Source organism: Aulostomus chinensis, chromosome 18, assembly GCF_037954235.1.
Source record: "Aulostomus chinensis isolate RoL2024-O1b breed Wild chromosome 18, RoL_Achi_v1.0, whole genome shotgun sequence".
In the NCBI taxonomy this organism is placed as follows: Eukaryota; Metazoa; Chordata; class Actinopteri; order Syngnathiformes; family Aulostomidae; genus Aulostomus; species Aulostomus chinensis.
Window position 1 is genome coordinate 9611120 of NC_141337.1, and position 20649 is coordinate 9631768.

Here is a 20649-nt window from a genome sequence, read left to right on the forward strand (position 1 = left end):
AAAGAAACGACTGAAGCGCAGCAGCTCAGTATTGCACCCCCCATATATTAAGGCTGCTGAAATCCCATTAAACTTTTATGGTACATAATTCAATCCACTGTGGTTGAGGAACACCAACGTTGATGTTTGGCCATTTTTCTTTGAGCTATGCCCTTGCACTCACTTCGCAGTCATTTTGACTCTGGAAGAGCTCTTGGTTCTTGTGAATTTACTGAAGAAAGACTTTTCCTTCTATTAGAACTCCTTCCCTTCATCAAAAAAACGTACCCTTGAGATTCAAACAATCAGTCCAGTTATAAGTCAGTAAGGTGTTGAACAGGCTTCTCTGTCTGAAATTCATTTTTTAACAAATGTGCACCCCCCCCCCACACACACACCCCATTTTTCTGTATCTTCTCTGTGTGATTGCTGAAACACATTTTGATTAAGAATGGCTTGTTTTGCAGGACTCCACAAAAAAAAAAAAAAAAAATCAATGGGGTTCCATTTATTCTGTATTGTTTTCGTTAGCCGTCAGGGGGCTTCATCGTCATAAAGTTTCAGGTTTCATCATGTTACATTTTAGAATTCATGGAACACGTATTTCATCAAACATTTGCCTTAAGGTTAAGGTATTTTATAAAGGGGCGATATTAATGATGGAGACGCAAATGTAAGCCGTAGAGCGTGAACTAACAGCTGCGTTTATCGATTCACCTCGTGAAGCCCGTTTTACTCCACGTGCCGTCGTTGCTTTTTTCCAGCAGGTCAATCGTGAATGAATAAGCCGATCACTCAAATGTTAACGTGAAGTGAACTTATCACCGCCTTAAGGGCAACATTCTCTCTTACTGACAGATTTTCACATTACAGAGAAGGATGACGGCCTTGTGGAGAGCCACGTTGCAACTTTGATGGAGTAGGTAAATGAAAACGGATTCCAGCGTAACAGAAAATGTCTTGTTTTTTTTACCGTGACACGTTCAAACTGCTGAACCACATGGTTTTTATCAGTCGATGTAACTCATGGGACTGTAACTCCAAATGTGTAGGATTTGAAAGATGCATTTACACCTCAGCTTCACTGGAGACGATCACACCTGTGGTTCATTAGTAGGAGCTAACCACACACACACACACACACACACCCCTTGCTTTCATTTCAAACACCAGAGGAACTGCTACTTAAAATAAAATTCATCAGAGTGCAAGGAAGCACTTATCATCAAATGTGTAATTCTGAGGCCTGTGGTATACAAGCTACATTTATCACAGCGGCCTCAGAGAAAAAAACATCCACGTAATGCAGCATGTAATGTTTAAAATGATATGGTAGCACCAGAGAAATGGAAAAAAAAATTGAAGAGGAAGATTTTTTCTTTTTATGTACCTTGCATGTGAAGAATAAGGTTGGAAAAGTCATTTCATCAGGTAATTAGAAGTGACTGACCCCCGGCTGGGACGAGAGCGCCAGCACCCTGCTGTGTGGACGTGAATATCTGTAGTGGTGCAGCTGTTTCCCTAACTAGCAGCTGCATAATACCAGTAACATAGCTAAAGCTTATTCTTAGTTCGACTTTGCAAAATAAAACACCAGTAATCCAGAATAGTGTTGCTGTATTTCTTTGCTAGGCTTTACTGCTTGAAACAGTGACCTTTGACCTGTTTAATTTGAATCCTCGAGTTCCACTGGATGTTTGTGGCGTCGGGTATTTCAAGGAATTTCTTAAAGATATTCCTGTGTTATTTGAAAAAAAAAGGAAAAATGGACACAGGATATTTTTGTTTAATTCGAAAAAAAAATCAATCCCTCAAGTTGTTGCTAAGATATTGTAATTAAAAGAATGTTTGTTCTTTTCCTAACCTCATATTAGTGATTTTTTTTATGTCTAAACATATCCAGACCTTGACATAAAAAACAAAATCTTATTTTCCAACACTTCATTTAATTTCAAAACTACAAAATGAAGTTATCCGCTGCCTAGACTGATGCGTTGTACCAGGAATTTCATGTATGCCCCACTGAGGGAGCCTTATTTACTTTCTATTGGCAATGTTTCTATGGATCTGGCACAAAATGTGAACAGCTGTGGTGCCAGAGGTCGGGGTCGTTTCACGTTCGCTCTGTGAGAGCAGGTCGGTATTTTCAACATGACCTCTGATGAAACAAATTGCAGGGTGTGCTTTGGTGACGATGACAGAATAATAATGGTCTCATGGAGGGAACCAAGTACAGTGGTCTTCTGTAGAAACTGGATGTGTATCACGAGTGAACACAACAATAAGGGGCTGCAAGATTTGCCTTAATCTACACCTAAAAACTGGAAGAAACTTGCATCTTTTGATAAAACAAAGGTGAGATCTTCTGCATGCCTTCCTGGAGTAAAACAGTACGATGTACAGGTATGATTGTCAAGGCTGTCCATTTTTAGATCCATTTCAAACCAACCCTTATAGGAATCCAGTATTACCCGTAGAATATGTGTGATATAAATAATAGATCCTCATTGGTAGACGGAGACAGCGATGTGGTCAAGTCTCTCTCTCTCTCTCTCTCTCTCAGTCTCCCTCCAGGGCAGCTAGGCTACAAGGAAATTGATGATTAATTCAACCAAAAAAAAAAAAAAATTTCATCTCCGCACCCTGATTCAGGCTATCTTTTTTCCTGTTGTGGCATCTACTCAAACCTCTGACTAGTTCTGACACCTCACTGCATCGCATTGCTTCACCCAGGCAGATGGTCTCAGGATTGAGTGGTCTCATAAACCAAGGAGGGACTCAGTCCCTGGAGGAACGTGAATAAATGTGTTTTCTTCTACTTGGAAACACTTGAAAAGTTAATTAGAGCTGTCCCTTGTTCAGTGAGTGCCAATAGTAATGGGATCATTCTAGAAATTGAAGATGCCATGGATGCCATTTTCATTTGTTCCTTCAGATGGAAATATGGGCTGTTCAGGTAAGTGCTGAGAGAGAGAGAGAGAGAGAGACAGACAGATCAAAGAAAGATGGATGCATAAATCATGTAGCAGCACCAGAGTACATCAATACAAGAGGAAACGCTGAGAAAAGCAAACCAAGAGAAGAAGCTGTGGATCCGAGAGCTGAAAACAAAATTATATGATAACTAGAAATACTGCACCAAGGTTGTAATGCTCTCTGATATGTGCCTGTTGACCTTTGACCTTTGACCTATGACCACAACTCATTTTTCAGATCATCCTTGAGTCCTAGTGGCCATTTACTTGAAATTTGGAGAAATTCCCTAAAGGTCTTCGAGAGGTAACGGTGAACTTTGGCCTTTGACCACCAGAATCTTTTCAGTTCATTCTTGAGTCCCAGTGGACCAAATTTGTAGCAGTACTCTACAAATCCCTTAAGACTTTCCAGAGAAAGAACGGGTCAGAACATACAGCCAACCTGAAAACACAATACCCCTTCTGCAGCATTGCAGATTCCTGTCCCGTCGTTCCGTTTATTATTGATTTGCTAATTAATAAAATCAATAATATTTCATTAACTGTAATTCTCACAATTGAATTGTCGATAAATTGTTTACTTTAAATTATGAAGAGTGAATATTGATGCTTTGCAGCTCACAAGTGAACCTCCAATTCCAATAAGCTTGTTATTATGTAAATATCTCATCTGTCATGCATTAAATTGATTATTGAGACTGAATAACTTGACTGCTCGGTAGTTACTGTTGGGCCGACAACAACAACAAGATTTTACATGCACTTGTTTTACTGAACATTTTTCTGGGAGAGCAAAGGTTGTGAGGAAGCTTCCGATGACCAGCTCTGAACACCTGTTGTAATGGCGCAATTTCCATTTTAAGTTTCATAAATATGTAAAAACGACTAGCAGCTTGATTTAAACGCTGTATGACGTGAGACCTGAATGACTTGTATCACGCTCTTCAACGCTGGTAAAGACGTGACATTGTGGACCCAATTATTTGAAGACAACCGGTTGAAAAATGTCTTAATTTGGGGCTTGAAAAATATTGGACACCAATGACTGTAGATAGAATAATCAAGAAAGAAGTGCAAAGACCATAATGAATAGTAGAATGGATCACACATTACCCTGTCTGAATAGTAATGTCCCATGTACTATTAATGAAAGCTACACAATGCCCACAGCCCGAGAGAAATGAAGGTGCAGAGACACCACCACACAAACAGTTTTATTTTTCCAGCACCTTTAACCCAACCTCTCTGTCTCCTTCACTTTCTCTATCTTCCTGAGTTAATTTCAAGGGACATATTGTCCCTTTCAAAGCCAAATGCATTCTTATCTCCCCACTGCAGCTTCCTTCATAACCCAACTGAACGGCTGGCAACCACCGTCCACATGTGGCTAATAAGGTTAAATGAGGCCAGCAAATTAGGAATTCTATGAAATAAATTGTGGGTGAGAAGGAGCCACCCTCATCCTCTCCTGTCTGAAAAATATCATGCAGGGTGCCTGCAGAGGTTGCACTGCCGTCATGCCTTCCAGAGACGTGTAACCCAATATACCATGATACGCATGGGCTCTAATTTGATTCAAGATACAGGTACTGTAGGTGGTGGATCCAGATGCACACTTGGAGGCACAGAAAGGAGGAGAGTGGAAATTCCTCACTGAAGCTTTCTTAAACATAGCAACCGATCCTTCAGTGGAAAACAGAAGTTGCAGCAAGAAAGGCTGAAAAACAAGGAGTTGCAACGAGACCAACATATAAAATGGTACCGTTCAGCAACAACACAAATTATAGCCCCTGAAATGGACGCATTCAAAAACCTGTAGGTCATCATAATCCTCGCAAAGCTTGGGTTTGCTGGAGAGCTTTTGTATCACATTGCTTTGATTTTATCAAGGTGTACCTAATGAACTGACAAGAGAGCTGAGTAGAGACAGATCAGGCACAAAGCTTCACAGCATTAAAACTAAAAGAAGTCTTAAAAAAATAGAAACTTAGAAGTGACACTCACCGAAGGGTTCATGACACCGCCTGAATTGTAATGTCTGTTCACGCCTGAGTTTAGCCGCAAGTGTTGTTTCTGTCTCTAAATCTAGAGGGTCGGGTTTATCTCTGGGTACCAAGTGAAAACTTTTTAGAAATCCTTGAAATACACAGCATTGCACAGACTACAGACAAGCATACTGCAGAGAGGTACCATTGTACTGCAAGCTAGTGCTAGGAAAGACTATGAAGCAAAGCACATTTCATTCTAGAGTAAAATAACCTGTACTTGAGCTACTTGATGGCAGCTAACATTTTAAACATATAAAAAGATTGTTTCAACACCGTTAAACCGCAAAATATCTTAAGCTTGTGTTAGCTGGAGACACACTGCATTTCAGGCGTTTAACCACAAATGCTGATTAACTTAATCCCTGGCCTGCATTTAAAAGCTTTTTTAAAAAGGTCAAAGGTTTTTCACCTGATTTGTGTATATTTTGGTGCGCTGAATCCAAAAAAAACACCCATTTTCTTTGATCAGGTCAAGTTTTTAAGATATGATAAGTGCACGTTTTGACCCCCGAAGTACTGTACTAATTCAAGAAAAACAAGCCTTCAACCATGATTAGCTTTTGGGTAATGTATAATCATTATTTTCTGAAGTTTGTTAGATAAAATGCTTGCTTTTTGTGAAGCACATTATCCAAAATAAAAGGTCGTAAATAGTAATAAAGGGAGTTAATAACAATTATTTTACAACCCCATATCTCAAAAACTCGACCTGATTGTACAAAATGAGCAGGATTTGGGGATTTTGCAGAACAAACTACCCTAGGATCACCGATCACATGCTTGACCCTTTTTTTCTTGGCAGGCCAGTCTTATAGAATATAAGCAGACTAGTTAACAGGTAACTTGGCCAAATGTTTTCATTTGGGGGGACAAAGCCATCAGCAGACACGAGACACCAACCTAACCCTGACCCTAACCCACTCAAAAAATTACCCCCAATAGGTCCAAGATTTCCAAACTGCGGCATCCCATGAGGTTACACACAATTACTTCTGGGAGTACGCCATCCAAAAATTGTTGCATTTTCTCAGAATCCTTTATCAACTATAAACCAGTATTTTATAATGTCCCCATGTGTATTTTGTGAAAACCAGCCCTCCCCAAATTGGATCGGACTGTAAATATACCAGACACCAAATACTTGGCAATCTGAGGCAGAGAAGGGCTGGTCCAGACAAGTTCCCCCATTGTTCAGAACAAATAATCTCTTGCCTCAAGTATTTTGCCAAAATTGTACAAATATGAATAAATGTTTGAGACAACCTTGCCAACGGCCATGAGAGCAACAGAAACAGGCAGTGGACGCAAGACATGTGCTTAAGTCCAGTTACCGAACATCAATACCACCTGATCCGGGGAAGTACTGGCAATACTTCCACTACCATGTCTGACAGAGCTAGCATTAGTTGTGCTAGCTTAAACACTGCTTGCATTAGCGCAGCAAGTGTCAAAACTGACAGTCCAGACCACAAATACAGTTGTGCTTGAAGAACATGATGATGATGATGTTGTTGGGTTTTTTTATTGAAATATTAGATGAATTATGAGGCTGATTAAAGGGCAAAAACTGTTATAAACACTGTTTTGTCTTCATGCACAAGGTTCAGATTATGGTTGGTACAAGCAAGACGTGGAATATTTCAAGAGCTACAAGGTTTAGAAAAAATGAGAACCATTGACATCTACATCCATCCATCCATATTCTTCTGCTTCTCTGGAGCCTATCCCAGCAGCCTTCGGGTGAGAGGTGGGGTTCACCCTGGACAGGTCGCCAGTCCATTGCAGGGCCAACATACAGAGACGAACAACCATTCACACTCACAGTCACACCTACGGTCAATTTAGAGTATCAATCAGCCTCGTCCCCTCTTGATGTCTTTGGACTGTGGGAGGAAGCTGGAGTACCAGAGAGAACCCACACAGGCACAGGGAGAACATGGAGACTCCACACAGGAAGATCCTGTGCTCAAGCCAGGGCTTGAACCCGGAACCTTCTTGCTGTGAGGGGACAGTGCTGACCACTGCAGCACCAAGCCACACATCTATAAGTAAATGCAAATAAATGACCTATAATGAAGTGAGAGATGCCCTCTAGTGGCTGTAGCAGTTAAGACTGCGGGAAAGTGGGAAAATAGAACTAGGTGATGGTTGGGTGATACCAGCATCAGACTTTGGTGCAGGACACAGTGGAGAACGATGATTTGACCCATACTGCAGCAGGAGACAGTCTTTCATTTCCTGTAGCCAATGGTGAGTGGATATCATTTTCACAGTCACTGCAGTGGGTCATTATCTTACCATTTTCAGCCACAACTCAAGTCAAAACACTGCTTTAAAAACCCACAATTGTACCTCTCCCTTTGCCAAAGGGCTCATTTAAAACCAAACCATAAAACATCATTATTGTATGACATGGGAACTGTGTCACATATATGAGAAGCGGAACGAACAACTGCTTGGAGGATTTGTTGGATGCGGGGGGGGGGGGGGGGGGGCACATTAATTAAAGGAGGGGTTGGGGAGGAAGAGGGGGATTTAGACTGAATGCCAGGTAGACAGATTGTAGCTACAGTGCTGGATAACAGCTGTTAGGATGTTACTGGCTGATGAAACTGCCTGAATTAACACTTTGCACTTGGTTTAAGATTGGAAACATGTAAAATTGATAATCCCTTTTTTACTGACATGCACAGCTTATCTGCAGACAGTTGATTGTCATGTCCAGTGGACTTGGATCAGTAGTGGTTGTCATGTGGAATTCCCAGTTCAATATTTGCTTTCTTTTCAGGTTATATTTTCACTCTCTACAGACTCTTGAGGGAAATATCTAGCGCTTCAGGCCCTAAATGTCCATAAATTTTATTTGCTAGCTGCTATTTTTGTCTCCTGCTTGGTTTGTTGCACAGATTTCAGTGGTGAGAGCAGTGAGCCTGAACCAAAACAATATTGTTGCAGACCATAAAATCCTGTTAATACTCTTCAAATTCACTGACTAAAGTCCAGATTGTCCATGCACTTCAAACTGAAGATATCCAAGCCATTATAAATCATAAAACCATGAATCCAGCAATACCATGGATACAGTTAAGTTAAAGTTAAGCACAAAAACCACTGAGTAAACTAAAGTTAACAGTGTGGGGACCTACAGTATGGTGACTGATCGACGGAAACAATGCAACTGTCATTAGTACCAAACAGGAAATTAACTGAAGTCTGTGTTTCAGGGGATTCACGGATATTGCTTTTTTTCTTGGGAGGACAATCATATGAAATCAAACCAATTAAAGTCCACAGAACTGGGGGATACTTAATGCTTGGCTGATAATAATCACATAGTTTCCACACATCACAGCTTGATTCATTTTGGCACAAATTTAGAAAAATAGCACCTTCAATGTCAAAATGAAATGCAAATTGAGGAGGAACATTGGCCCGTCGGTGGCACTATAGCTGAGATTGCCAAAGCGGTGGTGCGTGCACCCCAGGGTGAGCAGAGTTACACCAAAAAAATCTGTAATATCCTCTTTACATTCTCAGGTGGGTGGAGATTTAGTGTTTTCCATTGTGGTGCTTTTCACCACCCATATTTTGCAAAGACCTTTTTTCTACCTGTGATTGGCTCAAATCATGATCCTTCTCACTTCACACTCTCAAAGGCACCAAGCATTAGCCAATCAGGGGCAGGGCAGCCCTGCAGGTGGGTATTTTGAGGTTAGGCACCAAGTAAGCCTTTGTCCATTTCATCCTACTTAGTATGTTACCTTACTTGCTGGGATATGGATAAATGTTCCGCCCCACAGCCCCCTACAATGATGTCATTGAACGCAAAACATCAGCTGAAGAGAGTGTTAACTGACAGCATAGTACTAGTAATAATCATAGCAATGCCCCCACCTGTGGGGGGTAGTGTACATGGTACATGGTAGGAGGTAGAAAGCATTGCACCTGATGATCGGACAAACTCAAGGAGGCCAAAGACTGCGAACAGATTTCCAATCAGTTCTGTAGGAATTGCAATATTCCACTCAGGAACAAAATGGTGGACCAACAGACAGGCAGGTTTTAAAGGTACAGAGTGTAACATGGTTCATGTTGGCTTGTAAAGCAAGAAAAAAAAAAAAAAGGGTAACAGACACCAAAATATTCCCTGAGGTGCTGAACACTGCATACTTACATGTAACAAAGAAAACGTCCCACACTTCAGGCTTTAAGTATCATTTTTCATGAGTGACGTTTTGGCTGCATGGCCGAGTCACTTGGCCCCACACAGGCTCTCGCTGCACACCTGCTGGTGATTTCTAGATCAAGCTCATTGATCACAGAACTGGGTGCTGCAGCCAATCAGCTCAAATGCATCAATATATACCAGTGGAAAAAAAAAAAAACAACATTTCACATGACTAAATTCCTCATGGATGCTCCGAAAAAGTTAAGACACCAGCCCTGTTATATAGTTTCTGATGAGGTAGTCTTCTTCACTGGTGTATGTTGATGCATTGAACAGATTGGCTGCAGCACCCATTACTGTGACTATGCAACGCACCCACGACCCGCCAAGACACGACAAAACAAAAACACTGAAATACAGGCAGAGGGCAGCACTTCTAGAGGGCTGTGGGTGATGGTTGAGCCTGGATAATGTTATGTACTTCTATATTATCACCTAAAAACACCAAGAGATGCTCATCCGTCCGTTTATATCCAGCAGATTGGACTATTGTAATGGTCTGCTAACAGGCCTTCCTAAAAAGAGCATTAAGCAGCTCCAATTGATTCAAAATGCTGCTGCTAGGGTTCTAGCTCGTACCAAAAGAACAGAACGCATCACACCAGTTTTGAAGACTTTACACTGGCTTCCAGTGAGCCAGAGAATAGACTTCAAAGCATTACTGTTACTATATAAATCGCTAAAGGAGTTAGCTCTCGATTACCTATGTGACATGTTTAGAACATATAAACTAAACTGTGAACTCAGGACAACTGGTGCTTAGCAGAGTGACAAATAAACACGGAGAAGCTGCATTTAGCTACGATGCTGCAAATCAGTGGAACAAGCTACCAATGGAGGTAAAACTTTCACCAAGCGTGGATATCTTCAAAACCAGGTTGAAAACTTTCCTCTTCTCAGGTGCCTATTCATCGTCGGCACTGACTTTCTCTCTTTTCTTTTCTCTTCATTTCATTTGATTTTACGCTAATGTCTGTCTTTTTCCTTCCTGTATTTTAATCTATTCATGTGAAGCACATTGAATTGCCCTGTGTGTGAAATGCGCAATACAAATCAATTTGCCTTGCCTTGCCTATATTTTCTGACGGACTCTACCTTTAACTGTAACATGACAGCGGTGGCCCATGAACAACCACATTAACAGTCAACACAGGGGTCAGGATGGCGTAAATGATTTCTGCATGATAAACAGCTTTATCACAAGGCCATTTGAGATACGACGAGCCTCTGGGCCTCTAATTAATCATCCTGAGCATCACACATTTAAGGGAGGGTCCCATTGATCCAACCCTACTCTCTCACTGTGATGGTGGTTCTCCATGATCCGCTAGGTGTCAGCATCTCACCATTCTCCACACATGAACCTGCACACGCTTACATCCAGCTTGGCTATGATATGTTCAGCATTCATCATGCTGTCACACACTCGGGTTGTAAAAAATAAATAAATAAAAAAAAGTCACCGTTCATTCCAGTGAATTTAAAACAAATGTCAAAGCAGATTATCGTATTTAATATACAGAATGGAAGCGTAGTCAAGTCATAGGTTCAGTCAAGATCCTTAACTGAACCTTACAGGAAAAGGGTCAAGTTGCACATTTGTTTTGTCTTCTGCTCAAGTTCAGTCCATTCACTATTCTTCGGCATCTACCACACGCCATTGTCCGCTGTTGTCTGTGTGCCAGTCTCTAAATTACGCCTTGCCTGGCATTGGGTGACACACGTTAGGTAATCCAGCGGGTAGTGTGTTTCCAGTAAGGCCCAGCAGGGTGTGTGTCTTAGCAGTGTTTCCTCCTGTCCTGTTCAATTACAGTAAAATTCTGTTCCTTTGTGGAGGCTGCAGTTTGGTGTGAATTTCCGTCTGGTAGAATTCATACAAATGCACTGCGCCTTTGGATTATTTGCATGAGTGAAAAACATTCCTCATAGATGTGCATGTCTCCCAAACAGATGCAGAAATAATGAAAGTGTCTATGATCTGAGTCTTCTGTCGTCATTTGAAAGCCTTGCACTCAAATGGCCCTGCAGTTATTTTTACCCTTTTTTTTTCTTTTTAAAGATAATTACCATAACATCTGTGGCTTTTCAACAGGGATGTATTGTCTAGAAGGTTCAGGTTGGCCTACAGAGTTTTGCGGCAAGACAATGACGGGAGGGGGGCTTTCATGTGGAAGAGCTAGACGACCGAGACCAAAAGCGTATTTGTTTGTTCAGTGTTCACAATGCCTTTTTGACCATTTTTAGCATTTCATGTGGATGCAGGATACAAAACTCCAAGTCAAAAATGCTCTTGTGCTCCTATATTCATAGGGTAAACAAACAATCATATCTCCTCAATGTGTTCTACAGCTCATCTTGAACAACCAGGGGCTCAGTGTCCTGCTCAAGAACACTTCAACACAGTTCCTAGGAGGCCGGGGGGATTGAACCAGTGGCCCTCTTGAGGGCACACTGACATGTGCACAACTGACTCAAACTGCTGCTGCGTCTCACTCCATATCCAGTAGTTGGATCAGCTGACGTGTATGTGGTCATTCCCGTACATTTAGTTCTGCTTCCAAAACAAACACTGTTCACACTCTGTGCCCATAACCATTTTAACTACCCCCCCGACTCCTGTCTTCCCCATAGTGATGAAACAATAGGAACCAAACCTCTCACCATAAAGCTTGTACTGGCTGGCTGCCCCGGGGAAGTGAAGCAAAAGTCAGTGCCGAGACGGGAAGAGCCAACATGAGGTCATTTTGTTTTTCCTGCCAACCTTCCCGCCCGCCTGCCACACAGCTTCACAGCATGCACCCCCCCCAACACACACACACACACACGTTTCTTCCAATGAAAACACATAGGAGCTTGAATTTGATTTAAATAAGTTGGTTGCATAAATGTTCTATTCTGCTGAAGAAACAATGAATGCTGTTTTCTAACATATGTCAACAATTCTGCTCTCTCAGACAAGCCTGACTGGAATTTTTCAGACCAAATGTTACATCAAATTAACAACAATGGGATGGGAGTGTTGTGCGATTTTTTTTTTTTTCTGCGTTACGACGCCCTGCCGCTAAAGTTGCATTGTTAATAACAAGAATGATAGAAAAGGATGTTTTTTTTAGGGGGGTTCCACAACAAGGAGAAGAATCAGGGCTGTTTTTTTTGGTGTCGGGCAAAAAAGGACTGACATGGCAGTTTTGTTTTAAATCATCTGCTGACTGACTCACTCTCCCATAAATTTACAGTGACAGATCCGTCCTTTAACAAATTTCATAACATCTTAAAAGTTTATGATTAATCACCGATCTAGTTTTTTTTTTTTTTTTAAGTACCTCGTTACTATAATTTAGGTCAAAGACTACGCTGGTCTCTTCAGTGTGGCTACTTGGAAAGTGGAAAGAGCTGATCCACTAATTCATGGCAAAATTCTATGTTAAATGCCCTTTAAAGGCAAGCGGTCATGATTCCAACGAATCTTCAGAGCAACAGAAACAGTTGTGTCTTAAACTAAAGAGTTTACACAAGAAAGGACTTTATTCAGAGGAAGAGTTCCAGTGAAGTGGCTGACTTATGTAAGCAGGTCACATAAGCACTGTACAAAGGACTGTTTCCTTGGTATTTTGTAGTGTCTCAGTTTGCTGCTACTCCATACCTCAGTACCGTTGAGGATGAAAAATATTGGACCTCATTCATGAAAGTTTATAGCCCTGAATTTAGTTTTACAGACAGAAAGCAGCAGATGTCGCAACTCCTTGCTCACTTGTTTTGTAAAGTTACGGTCTTAGTTAAGACGGGACTGAGGGGGGAAAAAGTAAATTGTTTGCGTCCATTTGTTTTGAGTTTGAGGAAAAGGAAAGGGTGGAGAGGGTCCACTTGGGGGTTAAGAAAGTTAACAGTTCATGATGTATGTCACAGAAAAACTACAGTGCAGGATTTGAAACCATGCAGTGAGGATGGGAGTGCTGCAGTCAGCTGATAGCAGCTGGCGACTGAACACATCTACTCATGGTCGTTTCAGATTGAATAGTTCATCAGTTCTTGCAAAGAAGTGTCAAAAATTACCCTCTACCATGTAAAAGTTAAAATTAGTTAATTCATGTGTTCAAAAGAAAGCAATTTGCAGTGAGCATTGCACAACAGTATTACCACTTTTTGGTATCAAAATAATTATTCAGCTTGACCAGAAAAACTTCATGTTTTCTCTAGAATGCACTTTGTTTGTGAGTCACGTTTTCAGAATGACATCCTGACCTTTTGAATTCTGTCAGAGTACAAAGAATTTTGAAGCTCAAAGAGGGTTTATGGACCAAAACTGTATAAACTTAAAATCCTGCACCGTAAAGGCAAATAGATTGAAACAACTGAGCACGGGAACACATGTGGATTCCTCTTAAATTTTCTGTTAGTTCAAACCCACAGGATGTGATAAAATGTTAACCTTCCAATACAGTCTAACGTCCCCTTACTCTTTTCTCAGTTGAATTTCATACATACCAGAAGAGTATTTATCTCTATCAGACGAGGTATGCAGTCGAGCATTTACTGGAAGACAGACGGTAAAGATCTGTAATTAAACTCAGTCCCCTCAGGGCTGTTTTTTTTTTCTTCTATGTTGTGCAGGTTACCGAACATTCAGAGGAACACGATGAACTGGTAATATTTACGCTGCACCTCACTTGAGGTAAAAGGCTATGGTGTACCTTGAACAAATTAGCAGGCAGTTTTCTCTTCTGAGAAACAAAGTGTAACATTGAGTAATGCCTCACATTTGCTAATAGCTGTTGCATTTCTGCATCTATGAAGTTCCTGCAACTTTAAAACTAGCAGGAGACTGCATTTTACCTTTGAGGGTTTTTTTTTTTGCTTTTCCCCTCTGCACTCATTCTTTAATTTGTCATCAAAGAATTTGTGCGTATGTGTGTTTGCATGCGTGTGTATGTGTGTGTGTGTGTGTGTGTGTGTGTGTGTGTGAACTGGACTGACGACATTTTTAGAAAGCGAGGAAATTTTGGCAGCTCCTTTCAAAGGGCTGTTTGACGGTTGAGGTTAGGTTATGGTTAGGTTAAGGGTCAGGGTCAAACTTTTAGTGGTGAGGGTTAAGGTTAAGGTTAAGGTCAGGGTGAGGGGCATAGGAGTGCATTATGTCAGTGAAGGTCCTCAGAAGGTCCTCACAAAAAGTAGAAGTACAGAGATGTAGTGTGATCAAATGGAGACCATTTTCTGCTACATATTGAGGACTAGAATACGTATTGAACCAACAGAGTGAGGACATTTTTGGAAAGTGAGCACATTTTAGCCAGTCTTCACCTCTTCAAAGGTCAAGACTTGGTTTCAGGGTCAAGGTTAGAATTTGATTCTGGTGAGGTTTAGGGTCAAGGTTTGGGTCAGGCAATCATGTTAGGTTTAGGGTGCGTCAATGAAAGTCCTCACAAATATATAAGTACAAGGATGTGTGTGTGTGTGTGTGTGTGTGTGTGTGTGTGTGTGTGTGTGTGTGTGTGTGTGTGTGTGTGTGTGTGTGTGTGTGTGTTTGTGTCAGTGAGTTGATTAAAAATGGAAGTGTCTCTGCCCGGTCTCCCTGCTGTCATCCGATCCACTCGTGCTGCCGTCTGCACACACTCTGGCATTACCTCAGACCGGAGGAGCTTGGGTTTCTCAGAATGGACACCCGGCAAGTACAGGACAAATTGAGTCTGGCCACAACAGCAGGCCTTTTTCCACCTCCCCAGCACGTACAGCCAATAATTCACAGATGCACCCACAGATTATCTGTCCTATCACAGTAATTTAATCTTGCAGCAAGTTATGCAGTGTTGTTTAAAACGACTCCTGCAGCACTGAGATGATGTCACTTATTTTACCTGCAATGCTGCTTTACTTGATCTTAGCATAGTGCAGTCTGACAGTCCTCTTTTGACATGGTTCTCCTCAGACAGTGAGAATTGTTATCCTTCTATATCTGTTTTTTTGTGTTAAGTGGTGGAAACACATTCCAGTGGGAAAATCAGGCTTCCATCCAAGAGTTGAAAAGCACAGTATTGTTAGGGTTGTACATAACAAGCATGACTAATTGGTAATCTGATTAAAATGTATTTAATAGTTATTTTATTGTTAATCTTTGAAATGAGTCCTAATGAACAATTATGGTGTTTTGTTTTTTTTACTCAGTTGTTCATTCCATTCCAGTAATTCATGGTTTGATGCTAAACTGACTCAATTAGAGTGTGTTTATTGCATTCATACACACACACACACACACACACACACACACACACACACACATATACACACACGCACACCCGTGTATACACATGCACACACACACTGGTAGAAGAGGCCAGGATGCAAGGAGCCCACCCACACAACAGGATCAGTTAGTTTTCAGAATCTTGCTCAAAACACACACACACACTCACACACACACAAACACACACACTCACACACACACAAGCACACACTCACAAACACACACACACACACACACACACACACATACCTACCCTTCCCCTAACCACATTGGCTTGAACCAGTCACCCTTTGATTACCAGACAACTACTGTACCTGTTACAGTACTAGACACTAAACCAAGTATTGATTAACCATCTCACTATGTACTGTAACTACTACTGCAACTTCATAGTAGCATCCTAATGATGTCAATACTCTTTCCAAACATTCGTAAAGTGTCACAGCCATCGAATCCATCTATCTGTGTTATTCTATCAGTAAGATGATTTCTAAAAGGTTGAACAAAAACTTGCAGTATAAAACATATTAGTTGTGTGTGCATCCAGAAACTGTTAATATTGAACTTCCAAAATAGAATTAACGAACCAGTCATTTCAAGTTAAAGAGTAAATAATCTAAATACCCATTCCCAAACTTAAGATGGGTGATGTCCAAATTTGAATATAGTTAAAGTATTTCCTTTTATATTTGGTGTTTTGTTGTTGTTGTTGTTGTTAAATATCATTATCAGGACAGTTCTGTGTGAATGTGCAACCCAAGACGATGAAATGCAACAAATGTAAGAAATTAAGAGCAAGTCTTTAATAGCTCCATCGAGTCTGTCTGTGGCTGTTTATTAATGAATAATAAAAATGTACGTATTAAAAAGTCACAATATCCAAACTGATATCAGCGGGATATAAAATAGTAATTTCAAACTTCATTTGAAAGAACAGGAAAAATCGAAAGCGGCAACAGCACCTACTTTACCTTCAAGACCCACCAGAGGGCCGTGGGCCTTACTTTGGGCGTCACTGGATTAAAGCTTTGATAATAATTAACATGGTTTGGTAACAGAATAACTAATAAACACTATAAATTTGCAGTAGAAGTTATAATAAAAGTGTAACCGATGCAACACCATTCACACGCTAAAGTAAAAGTCTATTTTTCCAGCTCAGGGGGAACTTTTTCTGATGTTGTGCTCCATGATTTAATAAATTGGACAATTGATTTACTGTTGACACAAGTATGACTTCATGGTTCTTGGAGCCAGTGACAGAGTTAATCTTACCAAGAAAGGAATCTTTATTCAGGAGCTGGAGTTTTTGGCTTCCCTGTGACAAGTTTCTACTCCTACCTAACAATTTAGTCAGCAAGCGTTTTTTTTGTGTTTTTTTCTTTTTGTTCAAGAGTGTGTCTACTTGTGTTTGTGCTTACTTGACTGGAAATGCCAGAATGAATCATTATCGAGGCTCCGTGAGTGAAGGGCTTTGGCTTGACCTCAGCGCTGATAATGCTCTGGTCAGGGTCAGGCCCTGTGGTCTCCGTACCCTGTCAAGCTTCCTGACCACTGGGTTTGTATGCGCACAAAGTGTGGGCACCTGGTTGTCATAGTAACATTGCGGTGATGACAGGCTTTCTTGCAAAGAGTGGAATAACAGATCTTTGCCCTGAATCAACAGAGACCCGGTGAGTTTGGACTGGAAGCATGTGAGGGGCCTGTTTTTCTCCTTTATTGGTTTTCTTTCACCGCCTGTGTGTCTCTAATGTTCCCTTTTTGTTTGCTACCTTTGCATTTTATCCATCTTCAGCCACAAATATCCTCATTTTTTGCTGCCCTGAGAGTGGATATATGTCCGGTGTGATGACCAACTCCTCAACAATATACCCCTAATTATCTGTTACAAACCCAAACAAGATATAAATATACAAAACAATGATATACAAAGGTGTTTTAATGAGATGCTGGGGTTAAAGATAAATATGGATTATTTGGAAATATATTACCATTGGATGGTGAATATGTCATAGATAATCGCTTAAATCTTAACATTTGGGTTGCAAACATTGGGATAGTTCTTGATACGGTTATAGTTGCATTGCAAAAAAAGGGGGCAACAGTACGAACATGCATGACTCAAGCAGAAACTGTAAATACGGAACATAGAACTTGACTTACTCCAGTTACTCAAGACAAAATAAAGAAGAGCAGGCTCTAAAGTACAATGTATAAGTAAAAAGTATTGAAAGTTTTTCAATGCTTCTACTCAGATGTAAAAAGGACTGTTTTATAAATATAAATTATGGATATTTGTGTTCAAATATATGGAGTATACTGTATGTCGAAATGTTTTCCAAAATTAGTCATATAAATTACAGATAACTGGTTAAAAAAAAACAACTAAAAAACAACAACAACGTGTATTTTTACTTCGGGGCGGCACGGTGGTGCAGTGGTTTGCACTGTCGCCTCACTGCAAGAAGGTTCCGGGTTGGAGTCCCAGCTCCACTACTGGATCTTTCTGTGTGAATCTCTATGTTCTCCCTGTTCCTGTGTGGGTTCTCTCTGGTACTCCAGCTTCCTCCCACAGTCCAAAGACATCAAGAGAGGACGAGGCTGATTGATACTGTAAATTGACAGTGAGTGTGAATGGTTGTCTGTCTCTATGTGTTGGTCCTGCAATGGTGGGTGACCTGTCCAGGGATAGGCTCCACCCCCGATAAATGGTAGAAAATGGATGGATGGATAGATTTATACTTTGTGATAATATGAGAAAGAGGTACAGGGAATTAAAAGCTTAAAAGCTTTTCTCCTACCCCCTTTTTTCTTTGTTTTCTTTTTGCCTCATACCTTAAAGTTGAAGAGATAGCTTAGTTCAAGACTTAAGATAAGCTTTTGATTAAGTTACACTCAAGAAAGCTTTCATACAACAGTCAAATTCCTCTGCACGCCTTGCAAAGAAGGTTGTTCCTTATCACATATTGAGTTGTTATATTGTATCATTGCCATGGACTGTGCAACGTAGTATTAGTCATCTAAAGCAAATGAAGTTCAAGGGAAGTGATAAAATACTTTATCTTAAGTCGTAAATGGCTCCCTCTTTCTTCAGAAATTTGAAGTGAACCGCATTCATTATTATAAGTGGGAGAAGCTCTGAGCTGTTAAAGTACATAACCCGCTGCCTGCTGTGTTCTATCAAATGGAATCATATTCAATAAATAATAAAAATAATAATAATAACCTGACACCAACCGCATTGTAGTAGACTGCCAAATGGTTTGTAAGGAAAAAAATAACAATAAATTGTTTGCCCATCTCATTATAAACTTCAAATCAGACACAGCTGCCTCCGTGGAGTTTGTTCTATTGGAAGGATCTTATTCTGATTCCACGTTCAGGTTCTTTTCTGTGTCAGGGTAACATCCAAACGGTAGTTATGTCAAATCCCTGGACCAAAGAACTTTGTTTGCTGTGTGCTTGATCTTTATTTTAGTGGTTTCCCTGATTGTGCAAGCAGTTTGGCAGCTCGTATCATTGGACGCATGTGTTGGAACACATCCAATGTGGAATTCTACCGGTATTAGAGAGCGAAAAAATATCAAAAACACTACTTTACTGATTTAAATGTTAATATGTGAGAGGAGCGTTTTGTGAAAAGGGCTCCCTACACTATCTACTGATTTACCGCTTCCGGTATGTCAAACATGATGAATATGATTCAGCAGTAGTTTAAGTTAAATTATTGCTACAACACTCCCTCGAAGCTGCATCAACTACGACATTCCAAACATCATTTAGGCTGAAATAAAAGCAGCAGGCAAGCAGCAAGCATATGATTTAAAAAAAAAAAATCCATTACTAAAGACTTAGAATTCAAGTTCAAACGGACTTGTGTGAATGAGTCATTCTGAGTACGAGCGCAGGCAGTCTGTGGCTTCTGTAAATGTATTCATTTTTTTTAAGTATAAATTTGCTTATGAAGACACGAGATTTTCTGGCTGTGTTACACTTTTAATTTGCTATACGTCCCATTTCTACGCTTGATTTTGCAGCTCTGCAGTAAACCCCTTTCAGAAGTTGTAGCATTACGCAGCTCTTCATTATGTATAAACGCAAAAATAAAACAGATATGAAGTATAGTCCACATATGACAGTAGGTTTATTTCTTAAATGAATGAATGACAGGAAATAGTGAATAGGGGCTTAGAGATACTTTGCTCTTGGGGATTGATGAAAAATTTCCATGTATCAAGTCTGCATTACTGGAATCACTGGACATTGCAAGTTGATGCTTGAGTTATTTGTTTTCCGAATAACTGATTTCCATTGAAGTCTAATCAAAGAAGGAATTATCCGAATATGTCTGTCAGTAATTCAAATGAAAAAGTTTCAGGAACCTTTTCAGATGAAGCATGTCACATATTCTTTCCTTTTTTTCCCTTTTCTGAGAGTCTGTGATATTGCAAGCTTGTAATTTATGGGAAATTCATACTTTCTGCTTATCTGATGTCTTGAGAAAAATGGTTTTGCACAACTTTTCCAGGAATCAGGGAGGAGAGGGCCTCTCTTACACAGCTCACCTGAGTCAGATTAGCAAATAATGAGGTTTTCGTCTTTGAAAACCTTAAACGTTTCACTCTCACTCCCACAATGCGAACACGACACTTTGTGTGTGTGTGTGTGTGTGTGTGTGTGTGTGTGTGTGTGTGTATGTGTGTGTCTTTACTTTCTCTACCTCCTCCACACATACAGGCACACACACCACACACACAAACACATGCTCTACTTAATTTGCAACAGGATTACCTAGACCTTAACAACTGACCTGAAAATCTACATTTTACCAGCTGGGTGCACTTCTTTTGTCATCAGTGGCACGTGTCATCTTAGCTGGTCAGGAAGGAAGGGAGATAGAACACAAGAACACATACCAGTTAGTAAAAGAGAGAAGAAATGCTTTAGTAATAGTGTTAAAAGTAGGTGGGAACGAAATAGAAATTTAAAAACAGGCTGTAATGTCATTATATGTATCATTGTATATTTAAAGTATTACTTTACAAAACAGTTATTTGTGAAGTACTCACAAGTAAGTGTTACATTTTTGTGCAGGAAGAGCCAGCCATGTATACTTAGCTTGAAGCTAATGGTGCCTGCCAGCTAACAACATCTACAGCAACACAATAACAGTAGATATGC